The sequence below is a fragment of the Medicago sativa genome, chromosome 8 (assembly GCF_051527215.1).
Source record: "Medicago sativa cultivar Bolivia chromosome 8, Bolivia_mono, whole genome shotgun sequence".
NCBI classification, from domain to species: domain Eukaryota; kingdom Viridiplantae; phylum Streptophyta; class Magnoliopsida; order Fabales; family Fabaceae; genus Medicago; species Medicago sativa.
The window spans coordinates 64,620,977-64,637,162 of NC_140756.1; positions in this window are offsets into that span (position 1 = coordinate 64,620,977).

The following is a 16,186-nucleotide window of genomic DNA, read 5'->3' on the forward strand; positions in this document are numbered from 1 at the left end:
GAAAGATCAAGCTTCAACAACGACTCTTTGATGTGCTGGCAATTTCACAACGTCTCTTTCACACCTCTATATAAAGGAGTTAAGACTTAGAGATTTGGTAATGCTGAACGAAAGACTCACAACATTTTTACAAGTGTCAAACCTCTGCTAAAATTGTTCTGCATTCACTTAGAATTTCTGTGTCTCAAAGTTTCATCTTAGAAATTCTTAAGTTATTGAGTCTGTATCTGATTTGTATTGTGAGCACCTCTGATTGTATATCAAGTGTTCAACCTTAAACAATTTTCTGTGTAATTTTGTTTAGTTAGAAGTCTCTTGCAGTTGTGCTTGAGCAGGGAAGTCTCTTGATTGTGTTCTTGAGCATAGGAAGATTCTTGCAAAGTGTGCTTTAGCAAAGGAAGTCTCTTGCAGGTGTGCTTGAGCAATTGTAATCAGATATTACATTAAAGTGAAATCTCCTTGGAAGTGCAAGGGGGACTGGACTACTTCCGGATTGTGGAAGGAACCAGTATAATTGCTTTGTGTCTTTCTTCTTCTCTCTCTCTGTTTTATTCCGCTGCGTTCAGATTCTGATTATCACTTCAGAAGCTGTTTCACTTAGCTTCTGATCTGTGTGTTCAGTTTTTAGAGAATTGAAGAATTTTTCAAAACACAATTCAACCCCCCTTCTTGTGTTTTTCTCACCTTCAGTCTTGCCCCTGAATGGGGCAAATTCAAACTTGCTAAGCAACATGCCTCCAACATACGATCAACATCTTGAATGATGGTATTCAAGATGCTTATCGAATGTTGGAGTCCTGCCGATTAACAAGTTTGAATTTCCCCATCCAGAGTAAGACAATTGTTGTAGTTGGAATGTGCATTTCAACTGCAACAATTGTCTTACCTTTGAATGGGGTAAATTCAAACTTGCCAAACAACAGGACTCGAGCATTTCGCCCGGCATTCATGTTTTCCTTTGAAAAGAATAAATTTTTGTTAGACTTGCTTTAGATGATGGTATTCAAGTGCCAATGAAATGAGGTTCATTCCTTGACACTTAATACCTTCATCTAAACCAGCCTAACAAGAATTTAATCTTTTCAAAGTAAAACATGAATGCCGATCGAAATGCTTGAGTCCTGGCCGTTTGGCAAGTTTCAATTACCCCATTTCAGAGGTAAGACAATTGTTGTAGTTGGAATGCACCTTATCCTAACTAATGACGATCTTCTGGCGGAATCAAGCTGTTGATGATATCTTCAGTTGATCTCAGCAACGTTAGCCGCATATCGATCCACTGGAACATGTTGTGCTCCCAAAACGTGCTCGTCACGTTTTCGTCGTTCTTTAACTCCACCCAAGTGAATGATACTCTCCCCTCGTCGAGCGTTGAACGTTTATTGCGAACATTTTGCTCTCTCCTTGTGTCTCTGGGGTTGACTCCTTGGTTGAATTCATTCAGTTGATCCTTGAGACCTCTTAACGTTACATCAAGGCACCGAACCTTCAACCTCTGAGGTTCTCCGTCGTTGAATTCTGCATGAACGTCGATCCACCCGGCCATTGCTTCAAATCTATACAATAAGAAATTAAACACAATCAATGAAAAATTCATTCCAACATTTTATCAAACACTTGGAGTGCAAATTATACATAAACCCTAAAAATGATAACTACAACATAAACATGCAAACATCTAAATAATTAAGCAATATTACTCATTTGCATGTAACATTGTATCATATCTTGCAAAAAAAAAAAAAATTAAACAAACCCTAAATCTAAAAAAAATCTAATCTAAGTGTAAAAAACCTAAAATAGTCATGCAAACATCTAAACATCATAACAATTAAGCACTATAAGTCATTTGCATGTAACATTCTATCATTTCTTGCAAGAAAAAATAAAATTTTAACAAAACACTAAACCTAAAAAATTCTAGATTAAGTGAAAAAATATATCATACCAACATAGTTTAAGTGAAAGCTTACTTGTTCTTGTTGTTGGAGTGTTGTTTGATTTGAAGTTGAAGGAATTTTGAAGTTGGGTAATTTGAGAGAAAATTGAGATTTGTGTGTGTGTTGTTTGAAAATGAGGCAGAATGAGGTTCTGCCTGGGCTAATTACAGCACGTAGCGTGACTTAAGTCACGCTGCGTGACTTAAGTTACGTTTCTCTTATAACTAGCGCATGTTAACTCACGCTACGCATGCTAAGTTGCGTAGGGGCATTTTGGACTTTACTTTGGGAATGAGTGAAACCATTTTGGTAAAGAGCAGAATTCTATTTTCAAGTTGATGGATTTTAAAGTGAGAGCTCAATTAAATCTCTCACCTATGAGACATTAAAAAACTGGTTAGATGTAATCAATGGTTTAGATTTGTTGGAAATTAAAACAAGAACATGTCTATATTTACACACATGATTATGCCCCATCTCCTTCTCTTTTCGATATGCATCATCTTTACTCATCAAAAATCAACATAAGATTATTGTTTCTGAAAAATCAAGAAATATAATTGTGAAAAAATTTCACAATTTTACACACCCATTAAGATCAGAAATCTATACGCCCACGCATCAAAATTGTCTCCATATTCGCTGAACAATTTCTTACATAAAGAATGTAAAGAAATGACATCCTTGGAGGCACTTGTTATGTTTATTTGGAGTTGTGCGCATAGCGAGACTAATAGAAATATTCAAAATAAATTTAGAAATCAGGAGAGACCGTAAGTAGGAAGTTTAATGAAGTTTTAGAAAGTTTATGTTTACTAGCAAAAAAAATTGTGAGGCCTCCTAATTTTAACTTCATAGGTCTTTAAAAAATTTAATTTTTAAAAAAAAAAATGCCTTTTATTTTATTTATGATAATTTATAATAAAATCTCAAAGCTCTTTTAAAAATATTTTGCCAAACAGATTTTAACTGAAAAGTACTAATTAAGTTGAAAAAAACAACAAATACCAAACAACTTTAACTTCAACTTCAAAGTTTTAATTTTCAACTTTATTTTAAAAGTGACTTTTAGATCTAAAAAAAGTAGGGCCAAACGCACCCCTAAAACCCTAAAAAAAGTAACTTAATACATAAACGCATGTGTGTAACAAATTCTTTCTTTTGAAATAAACTCATTATATAATCTTCTTATCTTCTTATATATATAAAAGTTAACCGGGTAAATATTTTAGCCCTAATTTTAACCTAAACTTATTGCATAGATTTACTGTTTTAACCCTAATGCTTATTTTCTGGTTTAACCTTATCTGCTTCCTACTCTTTCTCTTCTTCTTCTTATTATTATTATTATTATTATTATTATTATTATTATTATTATTATTATTATTATTATTATTATCATCTTCTTATCTCTTATTTATTAAAGTTAACCCGGACGCTAACTGTTGCCCTAATTTTAACCTAAATTTTATGCTTACTTTTATTGTATTACCCCCTGTTTGATTAAACCTATTTAATTTAGTTAATTTAATCAAATTCTTATTTTCAAACGGAGAGATCTCTTATCTCTTATTTATTAAAGTTAACTTGGACGCTAACTGTTGCCCTAATTTTAACCTAAATTCTACGCTTACTTTTACTGTATTACCCCTGTTTAATTAAACCTATTTAATTTAATTAATTTAATCAATTTAATCAAAATCTTATTTTCAAATGGAGAGATCTCTTATCTCTTATTTATTAAAGTTAACCCGGATGCTAAATGTTTCATCCTATAATCGTTGCTCCTATTTTCAACTCATCGTTGCTACTTTGTTTTTACTAAACGGAGTCCATCCTATAACAGTTTCTTCCTATTTTGTTTCCCTGCTCCTACTTTGTTTGCAAGATAAACAATAACAAATATATATACTACTAAATCTTGAGGTGTGGCGGTACTTGAAATTTTTAGAAATTGCAACTTTAGAATATAATTGTTCTTGAATGTATGATTTAGGGTGTCTCTATCACCCCTAATTTCCCAAATGTTGTTGGCTTCTACTTGGAAATAGGAATGAAACTTAATAGACTGATCAATTCAATATGCTATATTTATTATTATAAAATAATATGAGTGGATGGTAAGAAAAAAGAGAACATGAGTGGACCTTTAATTAAAAAAATAAAATTTAGTATAAGTGAACCAACTGGATATGAAAGCATGGGTGGCGAATGGTTAATATGCATATGAGTCCTATAGGGGTCCTATATATTTCATGGGTGGCGGCTGCCCCTTTTCATTAGTACCTAGCTTCGTCCCTGTACTTAACATATGATGTTACGTTACGGTATCAAGGACGATGTCATGGAAAATTATGTTATGGTACAGTATGTTGGAACAAAATGTGTTTAACAATGAACCTTAAAGAGTTTTGATGATAACAAGGTATTAAAAATTGTAAATTGGACTAGCTAATATTTGTTCAAGTGTACAGGACCATAATTATAAAGTCACATCATCATTGGTTCTGAATGAGCAAATAAAGAGCAAAAGAAAATGAAGCTTAGATGATTCTGAAGGCAAAGCGCTCCTGAAGTCAAGCTGCTCCTGAAGAAATAGCGCTCCTGAAGTAAAGCTGCTCCTGAAGAATAGTGCTTCTGAAGACAAGAGGTCCAGAAGCCACATCATCAGAAGCTGCGTCATCAGAAGCTGCAGAAGCTGCCTCATCAGAAGCTATTTCACCAGAAGCTGAATCTCAACTGGATTTGCAAAAGATTCAAGAATTGAAGAATTATCAATGCAAAAGCTGTCCATTGGATTCGAAAACACAAACAAAGGATTAGTGGAATTTTGCAACGGTCATTTCAAAGATGTTTGAAGGCTTGTGCTTGCATTTTGGACGAAAGCGTTGACATTGTACTTTGTACGAATTGTACAACCACGTTCTCCACTACTCTGTTTTGTGTCCACGCTTCAAGACAAGAAAACAGCTCCAGAATACGGTCTCGCCTGCATATATGTTCCTTTGGATAAGGAATGGATTTCAAATTGGTTCTTCATAGGACAACAACCAAATCAGGCAAAAGATCATTGGTGAAAGATCAAGCTTCAACTAACGACTCTTTGGTGTGCTGGCAATTTCATAACGTCTCTTTCACACCTCTATATAAAGGAGTGAAGACCTAGAGAATTGGTAATGCAAGAACGCTAAACGAAAGACTCACAAGATTTTCACAAGTACCAAACCTCTGCTGAAATTGTTCTGCATTCACTTAGAATTTCTGTGTCTCAAAGTCATATCTTAGAAATTCTTAAGTTCATTGAGTCTGTATCTGATTTGTATTGTGAGCACCTCTGATTGTATATCAAGTGTTCAACCTTAAACAATTTTCTGTGTAATTTTGTTTAGTTAGGAAGTCTCTTGCAGTTGTGCTTGAGCAGGAAGTCTCTTGATTGTGTTCTTGAGCAAAGGAAGTCTCTAGCTTGTGTGCTTGAGCAAAGGAAGTCTCTTGCTTGTGTGCTTGAGCATTTGTAATCAGATATTACTCATAGTGAAATCTCCTTGGAAGTGCAAGGGGGACTGGACTACTTCCGGATTGTGGAAGGAACCAGTATAATTGCTTTGTGTCGTTCTTCTTCTCTCTCTGTTTTATTCCGCTGCATTTAGATTCTGATTATCACTTCAGAAGCTGTCTCACCTAGCTTCTGATCAGTGTGTTCAGTTTTTAGGAGAAACGAAGAATTTTTCAAAACACAATTCAACCCCCCTTCTTGTGTTTTTCTCACCTTCAATTGGTATCTAGAGCCTTGGTCTGTTGTGTAACACTTAACCGTGCAACAGTCAAAGATCTGAGAAAAACATGTCTACTCCTCCTCCTACTGGTTCTAGTGATACTAGCTATAAACATGTCTCACATGATTATAGTGATAGTAAGAAAACCAGTGTTGGAAAAGTTCTAAAGTTCAATGGAGATGCTGAAGAGTTCTCTTGGTGGAAGACCAACTTTTACAGTTACATCATGAGCCTGGATGAAGAATTATGGGATATTCTGGAAGATGGTGTTGGTGATTTAGTCCTTGATGAAGAAGGAGCTGCTGTGGATAGAAAGAAACATACTCCAGAACTGAGGAAACTTTACAAGAAGCATCATATTATCAGAGGAGCCCTTGTCACTGCCATACCCAAAGCAGAGTATATGAAGATGAGTGACAAATCCACTGCTAAAGCTATGTTTGCTTCTCTCTGTTCAAATTATGAAGGGAGCAAGAAGGTCAAAGAAGCAAAGGCTCTCCTGCTTGTACATCAGTATGAGTTATTCAAGATGAAGGATGATGAAACTATTGAGGAGATGTACTCAAGGTTTCAAACCTTAGTTTCTGGGCTACAGATTCTAAAGAAGAGCTATGTTGCTTCTGATCATGTAAGCAAGATACTCAGAAGCTTACCTGCCAGATGGAGACCAAAAGTGACTGCCATTGAGGAAGCTAAAGATTTAAACACTTTAAGTGTCGAAGATCTTGTTAGTTCTCTCAAAGTTCATGAGTTAAGTCTTAATGAACATGAGTCTACTAAGAAGAGTAAATCAATAGCTCTTCCATCCAAAGGCAAGTCATCAAAAGCTCTCAAAGTAGTTGAATCTGAAGAGGAAGAACAGTCAAGTTCAGATTCTGAACCAGATGCTGCTGAAATGGCCATGCTCTCAAACAGACTTCAATATCTGGCCAAGAAGAACAGAAAGTTTCTCTCCAGAAGGGGTAACTCCAGAAGCTCAAAGAAAGAAGATCAGAAGGGATGCTTCAACTGTAAGAAGCCTGGACACTTCATTGCTGAATGCCCTGATCTTCAAAGAGAAAAGTCAAAGGACAAGTCAAAGAGGTCTACATTCAAACCAAGCAAACTCAAGAAGCAGATTAAGCAGAGTTTAATGGCAACCTGGGATGATTTGGGTAGTGAATCTGGATCTGATAAAGAGGAAGCTGGTGAAGATGCAAAGATAGCTGTTGGGTTGGTAGCAACAGCAACTTCAGAAGCTGGATCAGATTCAGACTCAGAAGATGAAAACGAGGTATACTCCAAAATTCCCAGAGATGAACTTGTTGAGTCACTCAAAGAACTTCTTACACATTTTGAAGTAAGAACCAATGAGTTGAAGGATTTAAAAGAAAAATATGCTAATTTGGTACAACAGCAAAAATCAACTCTATTGGATCTGAAAGCTTCTGAACAAGGACTTAGGGGCTTTGACTTCATGTGTAAAACATATGAAGATCAGCTCAGGTTCTTATGTCAGAAGCTACAAGAAAAGTGTAATGAAAAACCTTTAAGTAACCATGAAATTGCTCTTGAAGATTTTATTATATCTGGCATTGACAGAAGCAGAGTAGCTTCTATGATTTATAGCATTTACAAGAACAATGGCAGAGGAATTGGTTTTCCAGAAGTGAAACTTGAGAAAACCAATCTAAAATCTTGTTGTGAATGCATCAAGGAAGGTCTAAAAACATTCTTTGTACCAGAAGGGGCTGAGTTGGAAACTGTTGTTCAATCAGAACCTGAAGCTTCTAGTCCTAAGGCTAAGATTACTTCAACGCCAAAGAACTCTAAGTCAAAGGCTATGATCAAATCTGATTCCAAGACTTCAAAGGTCAGGATCCGCAAAAGATCAGAACCTATTCCTCAGAGTCTGGTGAAACCAAAATCTGGGGTTCTGAAGTCTAAGTTTCAGAAGAAGATAGTTACTGCTTCTGAAGTACCAAAACCTAAGGTGATGGTTAATCAGAAGCAACCCAACTCACAGCACAAGGTACAAGAAGTGAAGAGTAAAGCCTTAAGTACTAACCTTCCAGGACCCATAGGACAATGGGTACCTAAATCTAAAAATGTCAATGATGCAGGTATGTCTAAGAGCAGTGCCAAAGCAAAGATCATGGTACCTAGACAGCGGTTGCTCAAGACACATGACAGGAGACAAGTCCATGTTCCTCAGCCTAACAATGAAAGAGGGAGGAAATGTGAAATTTGGGGGCAACCAGTCAGGCAAGATCATAGGTACAGGAACTATTGGTAATTCCTCTACCTCAATTAATAATGTATGGTTGGTAGATGGTCTTGAACATAACCTTTTGAGCATTAGTCAATTTTGTGATAATGGTTATGATGTGCTTTTTGAAAAACCCAACTGTACAGTAATCAACAAGAAAGACAAATCCATTGTGTTCAAGGGAAAGAGAGTTGACAATGTCTATAAAATCAATTTTTCTGAACTGGCTGATCAGAAGGTGGTTTGCCTACTATCAATGAATGATAAGAAATGGATGTGGCACAGAAGGTTGGGACATGCTAACTGGAGGTTAATCTCTAAGCTTAGTAAGTTACAACTTGTGAAAGGGCTACCAGACATTGACTATCATTCAGATGCACTCTGTGGTGCATGTCAGAGAGGGAAAATTGTGAAATCATCTTTTAAAACCAAAGACATTGTTTCAACCTCCAGACCTTTAGAATTACTCCATATTGATTTATTTGGACCAGTGAGTACTGCATCCCTATATGGAAGTAGATATGGATTAGTCATTGTTGATGATTACAGCAGATGGACTTGGGTGAAATTCATAAAGAGTAAAGATGTTGCGTGTGATGTATTCAGTAGCTTCTGCACTCAAATTCAATCTGAAAAAGAATCAAAAATTTTGAAAGTCAGAAGTGATCATGGTGGAGAATTTGAAAATGAGCCATTTGAAGCTTTTTGTGAAAAACATGGAATTTTCCATGAGTTCTCTTCTCCTAGAACACCACAACAAAATGGGGTTGTAGAGAGAAAGAATAGAACTTTACAAGAAATGGCCAGAACCATGATTCATGAAAACAATTTACCAAAACATTTTTGGGCAGAAGCAGTGAATACAGCATGCTATGTTCAGAACAGGATCTATATTAGACCTATTTTGGAGAAAACAGCATATGAACTCTTTAAAGGAAGAAAACCCAATATCTCTTACTTTCATCAATTTGGATGTACATGTTACATTCTGAACAACAAGCTCTACCTAAAGAAATTTGATGCCAAGGCCCAAAGGGGAATCTTTTTAGGTTACTCTGAAAGGTCAAAGGCATACAGAGTGTATAATTCAGAAACACTTTGTGTTGAAGAATCTATGCACGTTAAATTTGATGACAAGGAGCTTGGAGATAAAACTTCAAAGCAAGGTGAAAGTTCTGCAGAGATACAGGTTCCTGAAGCTACTCCAGAACCTGATCAGATAGCTGAGTCTGAAGATAGTCCAGAAGCTGAACCCACATCAGAAGCACAAGATGAAGCTGCTTCTGATGAAGCACAAGATGGCTCACATCAAGCAGATCCTCCCAGAAACACATTCAAACACAAGTCTTCACATCCTGAGGAGCTAATCATTGGAAACAAAGATAGTCCAAGAAGAACAAGATCACATTTCAGACAAGAGGAGTCAATGATTGGACTAATCTCAATGATTGAACCTACAACAGTTGATGAAGCACTTTCAGATGATGGATGGATCCTAGCTATGCAAGAAGAGTTGAATCAATTTCAAAGAAATGATGTGTGGGATCTGGTACCCAAACCTCAGCACAAGAACATTATTGGAACAAAATGGGTATTCAGAAACAAGCTGAATGAGCAAGGTGAAGTAACAAGAAACAAAGCCAGGCTTGTTGCACAAGGGTATAGTCAACAAGAAGGCATTGATTACACTGAAACGTTTGCTCCAGTTGCAAGATTGGAAGCAATCAGGTTACTTCTTTCCTATGCAGTTAATCATGGCATAATATTATATCAAATGGATGTCAAGAGTGCTTTTCTAAATGGTGTCATAGAAGAAGAAGTGTATGTCAAGCAACCTCCTGGATTTGAGGATATTAAATATCCTGACCATGTTTTTAAACTGAAGAAATCACTATATGGCTTGAAACAAGCTCCCAGAGCTTGGTATGATAGACTAAGTAATTTCTTAATCAAAAATGACTTTAAAAGAGGACAGGTTGATACTACACTCTTCAGAAGGACCCTTGGGAAAGATATTCTTGTTGTGCAAATATATGTTGATGATATAATATTTGGTTCTACTAATGCATCTCTTTGCAAGGAATTTTCTGAGTTGATGCAGGATGAATTTGAAATGAGCATGATGGGAGAGCTGAAGTTCTTCCTTGGCATTCAAATCAATCAATGCAAAGATGGAGTCTATGTTCATCAATCAAAGTACACAAAGGAGCTTCTGAAGAAGTTCAAACTTGAAGATTGTAAAGTGATGAACACTCCAATGCACCCTACGTGCACCTTAAGCAAAGAAGATGAAGGAGCTAAAGTAGATCAGAAGCTGTATAGAGGTATGATTGGTTCTTTGTTATACCTCACTGCATCTAGGCCAGATATTTTATTCAGTGTATGCTTGTGTGCAAGATTCCAATCAGATCCTAAAGAATCTCATATGACTGCTGTCAAGAGAATCTTCAGGTATTTGAAAGGAACAACTAATCTTGGACTCCTTTATAGGAAATCCTTAGATTATAAGCTAATTGGATTCTGTGATGCTGATTATGCTGGTGATAGGATTGAAAGAAAGTCAACCAGTGGCAATTGTCAATTTCTGGGTGATAATCTTATATCCTGGGCTAGCAAAAGACAAACAACTATTGCTATGTCTACAGCAGAAGCAGAATACATTTCAGCTGCAAGTTGTTGTACACAACTACTCTGGATGAAACATCAGTTGGAAGATTATCAGATGACTGCTAACAGTATTCCCATTTATTGTGATAATACTGCTGCTATTTGTTTGTCTAAAAATCCAATTTTGCATTCAAGAGCGAAGCACATTGAAATCAAACACCATTTTATCAGAGATTATGTTCAAAAAGGAATTTTAGATATACAATTCATTGATACTGAAAATCAATGGGCTGATATATTTACTAAGCCTTTAACTGTTGAAAGATTTGATTTTATAAAGAAAAATTTGAACATGCACTTTGTATCTGATTAAATGCTTGCTTGCTCCTGAATAGGATTTTAGGTTCTGAAGTTAGTTCAGAAGCGGTAGTCCATCAGAAGCTCTTTATTGAGGTTCTGAGGAAAACTCGCTTCTGATGATGACGTCAGCATCTGAAGTCCAGAAGCTGGATTTGTTGCTTCTGAATAGTTGAATTAGTGGAAACGTTGGAAGTTACCTTTTAAAAAGTAACTTCTGGCCCACTAACTTGGTAGTCACTCTGTGAACTTCTTACGTGGCCTGTATGTGTTGGTGTATAACTAAAAGGGCAATGATGATTTAATAGCTTTGAAAGTACTTTTCACGCGCCCCCAATTTTGTCATTAATGTTATGTTTGTTTGTCTCTTTTGAATTGCAATCGTTTTACTTTTAACACTTTGACAATTCACACACTACTCACTCACAACAAACACATTTGCTCTCAAACCTCTTGCGAAGTAAGCGCATTCTCTCAACCTTAGAACCCTAAAATCTTTATCTTCTTCAAATCTTCGTCAATCATCAAATGGCATCATCAAGCTCGCAACGAGAAGTTTCAGTATCTACTTCACGAATGATCCCTGAATATGACTACAAAGGAAGAAGCATGAAATTGGAAGAATGGGAACTACAGGTTCAAATAGAAAATCCGGTGGATTTTGAATCACTCGCCTTCCATGAGTGTTGGATCAGAAGCTACTATGAAAAGCAGGAACTTATGCATTACTTCAAGATGTTGAATGGACCAACATACGAAGCATTGGTAAGACACTTCTGGGTGAGGGCTAAGGTTTATGACAAAGCTGCGTCTATAACTGAAGAAAGTCAAATGGTGTTGATTTATCCCGAACTGGAAGGGAAGACCAGAGAAGAAATGGGTCTTGAGCCATTTACAGGTATTGAAATCAGGTCAAGTATTTGTGGTATTCCAGTAAGAATTGCGGAATGGCAGATAGAAGCTGTACTCTGTAGAGAGGCCTCTGGAAAATACTCTGGAATTGATCTCTCAAATACAGCTGAAGAACGCCTCTGGAAAGAGAAAGTAAACTTGGCCCTGTACAACTCAACACAAGCAGGAAAGTATGCTGATCTAAGCATGGATAAGAAGCTGCTTCTGAAGATTCAGAATGAGGACTTACTTCCATGTGGTGGAAGTGAGAAACCCAATTTGACACAAAAGGTCTTTCTTCAACACTTCATTAAGAAGGAGAAAGTGAACGTGCCAAAATATATGTTCAAATACTTGATAGAGTGTCTGAAACAGAGTCAGCTGCAGAATAGAACCTGGGTACCTTATGGAAGACTCTTGTCAGAAATATTCTATCAAGGAGGAGTCTTGGACAAGCTAAGCAGTGCTGAAGCCTTCACAGACGAGTTGCTTGATACTAAAACTGGAAAGTTCATTAATGCACAAACCCTCAAGAATATGAAGTTGATCCCTGCTGTCACCAAGCTTCATACAGATTTGAGTGAATCACTTGTTAAGTCTGATCTTATGAAGGACTTTCCACCCATCTGCAAGAAGGATCCCATTGAAGTGCAGATGTACTATATAAAGGAACATTTTGAGGCAACCAATGAGAGAATCAGATTGGAAGATATTCCAGAGGAAATGTATGGTGGTGCTCTGCCACGAGCCAGAGGCAGAAAGTCAAAAAGAAAGATGACTGCAGAGCAATATCTAGAGGTTGAACAATCTGCTAAAAAGGCAAAAGTTGCTACTGACAAGCTCAAGATTGGTAGTTCATCAGTACCTTCTATTGAAGAAGCCATTGAAGACATGAATTCCAGGATGATCATGGATGTTGGCATTACTCTTGATCAACCTGCAATACCAAAGAAGAAAAGGAAGCAAGCAGTAAGAAGGACCAAGAACTTCCCTCATGTTTCTAAAAAGACTGAAGCTGCTACTATTGTGTCAGAAGCTATTGGAAAAGCTATGGAGATTGCTGCTGAGCTACAAGAGTCTGTAGTTTCAGAAGCCAAGCAACTGTTGCTGATGACCAGTGAGTCTGTTAAAGAGGATTCTGATCCTGAACCAGAGAAGGTAATTAATATATCATCAGATTCCGCATCCACACCATTATCAGATTCTGATGATTCTGATGATGATATACCCTTAGCCCAACTCTTTCAAAAACCAGTAAAAAAGCCAGTCAACATCAACCAAAACCAACAAAAAGCCCTCTCAGTCAACTACTTATGAACCAGTTGGTAACATAATTAATGAGAAATTGGCTGAAATGGCTGTGCAGAGAGAAAGAGTCATTGAGACTATCTTTCGCCTTAACCCTCAACCCCTTAACATTCAACCTCTCAACATGATTCCTCCAGAAAATGTTGAGTTTACCTCAGAAAAGGCCTCTGAAGCAACTCCAGAAGCAGCTGCTTCTGAAAACGTTGTTTCAGAAAACCCCCATCAACAAACACCTGAACCACATAAACCCACAACACCCCCACAATCACCAACAGCTACCATTGACCCCCAACTCAACACTCAAACATCAACTTCACCACAACAACCACCAACTGAAATTGAACACTCCCCACAACCAACTCCCATGGATGTTGACATCTCTCTAGTCAATGTTCAAGCCTCAACCTCTACCACTCACATTGCCTCTGACCAGCCTTCATCTTCAAACACTCAAACACACTTTACCATTCCAATTCCTAACCCTTTTCAAGATTTGGAAATCAGTGATTCTGATCTTGAAATCCTTGAACAACCACCCACAAACATCCTGGAATCTGGATATATTAATTCTGAGCTTCTGACAATCCTTAGTAGATTGCATAATCTTGTGGATCAACGAAGGACAATTGATCTCACAAGTGCATATGAAGACTCCTGGGCATCTCTTCAGAACCGGGCAGCTGAGCTTATTGAAGAGATCAAGGCTAAATGCATCAGAGTCAAGCAAGCATCAGTCAGAAGGTTAATGGAAAATCTGAATCAGAGTCTTAGAGTAAGAAGTTCTACACTGCTCCTGGCAAACCAGCCTTTCTTCTTAGAAACGGATTACTTGACCAGAGAAGCAAGGTTGTGTAAGCTTCTGAAGAAACAGATGGCACAGCAGCAGCAAGAAGCTAGAGAAAGGGAACAAGCTCTTCTCCAGAGGCAACAACAACTTGAAGAACTGTTGCAGAAGAAAATTGAAGAGATGGAGAAGATGAAGAAACAACAACAAACCAACCCTTAGTTGCACACCCTTGTGTTTTTCTTTTTGTTTGTTGTTTGTTTTAAATTCCTAGTCCTTGCTTCTGAAATCATTCTGTTTTAATTCTCTTTGCTTCTGAATGCTTACTGATTCTGACTGTTTAGCTGCTTCTGATTTTAGATATTCATGTTCATATATTTTTGATCTGATTAATTTCTTGTATACTCTCTTTTGATTAATTTCTTGTATACTCTCTTTTTGTCTTTTATGTTTTTTATTTTTTTTGATAATGACAAAAGGGGGAGTATATGTGACAAGTATTTAAAGGCTCTGAGCCCCATTAATGGCATTTGAAATTTTTTGAAAAACTTCTATCATTTTTTTTACCTTATTGGTATAAGCTATGAACGAACGAAGGAGTATCAAAATTCAAGTAAAATTAATTGAACCATTCTTCTTATCTATAAGTTAATTCTTTCAATGATTCAATTTTGTTTTTAAGCTCTGATATTTTTATTGTGCGAAAAATGAATTTAATTAACCTGGATAGAACTTAGGGGGAGCTTACAAACCTCACCTTAAATACTATCAGACTCAGGGGGAGTTTGAGCTTACAAACCTCAGATTCTGAGCTTACAAACCTCAGAACCCCAAAGTCAACTTGTTAATTAGATTAACAACAATTGATCAATTTTAAATACTTTTGTTTGTCATCATCAAAAAGGGGGAGATTGTTGGAACAAAATGTGTTTAACAATGAACCTTAAAGAGTTTTGATGATAACAAGGTATTAAAAATTGTAAATTGGACTAGCTAATATTTGTTCAAGTGTACAGGACCATAATTATAAAGTCACATCATCATTGGTTCTGAATGAGCAAATAAAGAGCAAAAGAAAATGAAGCTTAGATGATTCTGAAGGCAAAGCGCTCCTGAAGTCAAGCTGCTCCTGAAGAAATAGCGCTCCTGAAGTAAAGCTGCTCCTGAAGAATAGTGCTTCTGAAGACAAGAGGTCCAGAAGCCACATCATCAGAAGCTGCGTCATCAGAAGCTGCAGAAGCTGCCTCATCAGAAGCTATTTCACCAGAAGCTGAATCTCAACTGGATTTGCAAAAGATTCAAGAATTGAAGAATTATCAATGCAAAAGCTGTCCATTGGATTCGAAAACACAAACAAAGGATTAGTGGAATTTTGCAACGGTCATTTCAAAGATGTTTGAAGGCTTGTGCTTGCATTTTGGACGAAAGCGTTGACATTGTACTTTGTACGAATTGTACAACCACGTTCTCCACTACTCTGTTTTGTGTCCACGCTTCAAGACAAGAAAACAGCTCCAGAATACGGTCTCGCCTGCATATATGTTCCTTTGGATAAGGAATGGATTTCAAATTGGTTCTTCATAGGACAACAACCAAATCAGGCAAAAGATCATTGGTGAAAGATCAAGCTTCAACTAACGACTCTTTGGTGTGCTGGCAATTTCATAACGTCTCTTTCACACCTCTATATAAAGGAGTGAAGACCTAGAGAATTGGTAATGCAAGAACGCTAAACGAAAGACTCACAAGATTTTCACAAGTACCAAACCTCTGCTGAAATTGTTCTGCATTCACTTAGAATTTCTGTGTCTCAAAGTCATATCTTAGAAATTCTTAAGTTCATTGAGTCTGTATCTGATTTGTATTGTGAGCACCTCTGATTGTATATCAAGTGTTCAACCTTAAACAATTTTCTGTGTAATTTTGTTTAGTTAGGAAGTCTCTTGCAGTTGTGCTTGAGCAGGAAGTCTCTTGATTGTGTTCTTGAGCAAAGGAAGTCTCTAGCTTGTGTGCTTGAGCAAAGGAAGTCTCTTGCTTGTGTGCTTGAGCATTTGTAATCAGATATTACTCATAGTGAAATCTCCTTGGAAGTGCAAGGGGGACTGGACTACTTCCGGATTGTGGAAGGAACCAGTATAATTGCTTTGTGTCGTTCTTCTTCTCTCTCTCTGTTTTATTCCGCTGCATTTAGATTCTGATTATCACTTCAGAAGCTGTCTCACCTAGCTTCTGATCAGTGTGTTCAGTTTTTAGGAGAAACGAAGAATTTTTCAAAACA